General features: G+C 34.2%; 1 long non-coding RNA gene across 1 annotated transcript; it reads left to right on the forward strand.

The window, feature by feature from the left end:
• The first annotated feature begins 720 nt into the window (after window positions 1-720).
• Window positions 721-1,817, forward strand: LOC100244732 (uncharacterized). The gene is made up of 2 exons (XR_785721.3): window positions 721-929; window positions 1,051-1,817. It is a non-coding gene; the product is annotated as an uncharacterized LOC100244732 (long non-coding RNA).
• The last annotated feature ends 1,027 nt before the right edge of the window (window positions 1,818-2,844 follow it).

A 2,844-nucleotide genomic window follows, 5' to 3' on the forward strand; every position in this document is an offset into this window, starting at 1 on the left:
TACAAGAAATTAATTTTTCTCCATAGTTCTAGAATCCACATATTATCATATTCTTATATAATTATAACGCAGGCCTAGGACTTGGCCTTTGACCGTATCTTAGGAGACTGTGATAGTTTTTTTTTCTCCAAGCCCGCGTGCCTCTCACGGTTCCATTCCCCACAATCCTATTGGGAAAAATTATTTATCCTGTACTCGACTTTATAACAATATAAATAAATAAATACACACAACTGCCCACCTTCTCATCTAATTTATGAGTTAAGTTCCGGTTTCCCAGATGCCCTTTTAGATCACTATGAGCTGTATTAATGTTTGAATTATTAATTAGATAAAAATAAAATAAAATATTTTTTTTATAACGTTATGATTTATTTTTTCTAAGCTACAATGTTTTGGGTGTCTTAAGAATGCCACATGCACAGCCAGAGCACCGCTCCATCTACCAACAGTGTACGGACGTGACCCGAAATGGAAAAAATCAAAATGAACAAATGATAATTAATAAAGCATAGAGAAAGCGGACACAGTTTTGGCTTATTTACTGGACCGTTATTTTTTTATTTTTTTTATTTTTGCCAGATGGCGTCGGCCGGGCAGCCGCGGAGTACCGGCGGGCAGGCCGCTCCAACAGTACAGGCGCTGACGTCAGGTTTGGGTTGTGGTCTTTTACATTCCTTCTGGGCCTATGGACCTGTCACTGTCAGGTCCACTCGGGCCAGCCCACTGGCTGTCCCAGCCTCCCGGCTCCCGTCCCCCTTCTTTCCTCCTTATTAATAAAAGCTCATTCCTCCCTAGTTATTCCTCACTACTTCCTTCCTTCCTTCCTTCCTTCCTTCCTTCATGCTCAAACCATCATCACTCTTTCTTCTCCACGGAGGCCATGGACAAATTTTCACGGCAAAAAGCATTCGCGAAACTTCCACAAGGTGCGTTTGTTTAACATTTTTCTTATCACTAACTTCACTCCTCTATTAATCGGTTCTTTCCTTATTTTTAGTTCAATTGTGGACGAGTGCAATCATTCCTTACTCACAATCTTCCATTCAGGTGACTATGATGAAGCCATTCTCATGTTTGGTCACCACCACAACATCTCGGAAAAGTATGATGGCAATGAGAGGGAGCTCCTCTTTGGTGAAGACATTGATCGCGGGTTGGTGACCGAGGCTGGTTGGTGTTAATTGGGTGCTATCCTACCTGAGCTTTTTCTTCGTTGTTTTTTTTATATTTTTCATCGTTTTTTTTTTTATTCTCTTTTTCTTGTCTTCTTGACCTTGTAAGACCTTTTCTTGACCTTGTAAGACCCTGTTGTGCGCATTTCTTCTTCGTTTTCCATCTTGTCATGAACTCTATACCAGCACCGACTGACATAGAGTTCGGCCATCGTGTTCCCCGTTTCCGCCCAACTCATGTTCTCCTTCCTTGTCTATCCCTCCTGAGCTATTGGAATTGAACCAACACCCTCCCCTCAAAATTCTCGACAATGATAGTAATGGGCTTCATTTGTGACATGTAAATCTAGTATAAAAAGAAAAAGAATGTTAATTTTGAGGTAGAGAAAAAGAGAGAGTTGTAAAGAGTACTGAAATGGAAAAGGATTGATCAGATATAAGGTGTTTTGGGGTGTTGACAGAATAATAGTATTTGCTGTCTTTCCAGTTTCCACTATTCATTTACAGCCATCAATTTCGATTGGTATTATATGGGCAGAAATATGCTGTTGCAGGCAGCAGTTTCGTTGTTTTATATGTTGTTTGGCTGAGAAGTGAGTAGAGAATAAATATTCTTCTGCAGATCTGTGAAGACTTAATTCCCCTCGTGACTGCTCTTATGTACAAAATATCCACTGTATTATTGGAGTTTTCTCTCTCTCTCTCTCTGGTTTCTTCCATCTTTATCTGAGCTCATTTCATTTATGAGGTGTGGAAAAAACTCACTTGTCACAAGAGGGGAAATCAGCTTTTCTTTGCTTAAGGACAACTTTGCTGCTTGAAGTTCTTGCTTGTCTATTTTTATTATTTAATTTCTTGTTCTTTTCTTCTTTTGCTCAAGACAAATAGAATTGAATTTGTAGATGCTGTAGGCCTGTGGGACTTTCTAAACCTCTAAATTAATCCCCTATCATTCCTTTTTACTTGTTTTTTATTCTTTATTCAAACCTCTAAATTGATATATTTAATAATAAATATCATATTTTTTAATTTTTTAATATAAAATTATATATGATTAAATATATTAATAAATTTAAAAATAAATTTTTTATTTAGGCTTGATTAATACCCATGAAAAAATATGAGCCCCAAGATCTTCAATAAGATAAGGGGTAGTGACCTAACATGCCAGTCAAATGTTTTCAATCTTTCAAAATCACAATCAACTTTGCTTTATTATCACTCAAGATTCCCATGCTACATGGGGAACATGGAAGTATCATTTTGGAAAAAGTAGGGCTTGATTAAAAAAATAATAGGGTTTCAAATTAAATTAAAGTGAAAATAATTAAAGAATTTAATTTAAATTAAAAATATTAAAGTTTATTTAGTAACCGTGTTCAAAAATAATTATGAAAAACGGTTTTTTTAAATTATTTTTTAATATTTTATAAAATAAAAATCTATTTGGAAACCTAAAATATTTTTAATATTTGTAAATATATTTTAAAAATAATTTTTATATTTAGTATTTTATTTTTAATCATTTTATGTGTTTGCATAATTATTTTTTAAAATAGTTTTCATAAAATAATAAAAAACAACTAAAAAAGTATTTTCTAAAAACACACTGTTTTTATTCTTAAGAACAGAAAATAGAAAACGGTTTTTAGTTTTAAAATGTGTTTTC

This window comes from Vitis vinifera, chromosome 5 (assembly GCF_030704535.1).
Source record: "Vitis vinifera cultivar Pinot Noir 40024 chromosome 5, ASM3070453v1".
Lineage (NCBI taxonomy): Eukaryota > Viridiplantae > Streptophyta > Magnoliopsida > Vitales > Vitaceae > Vitis > Vitis vinifera.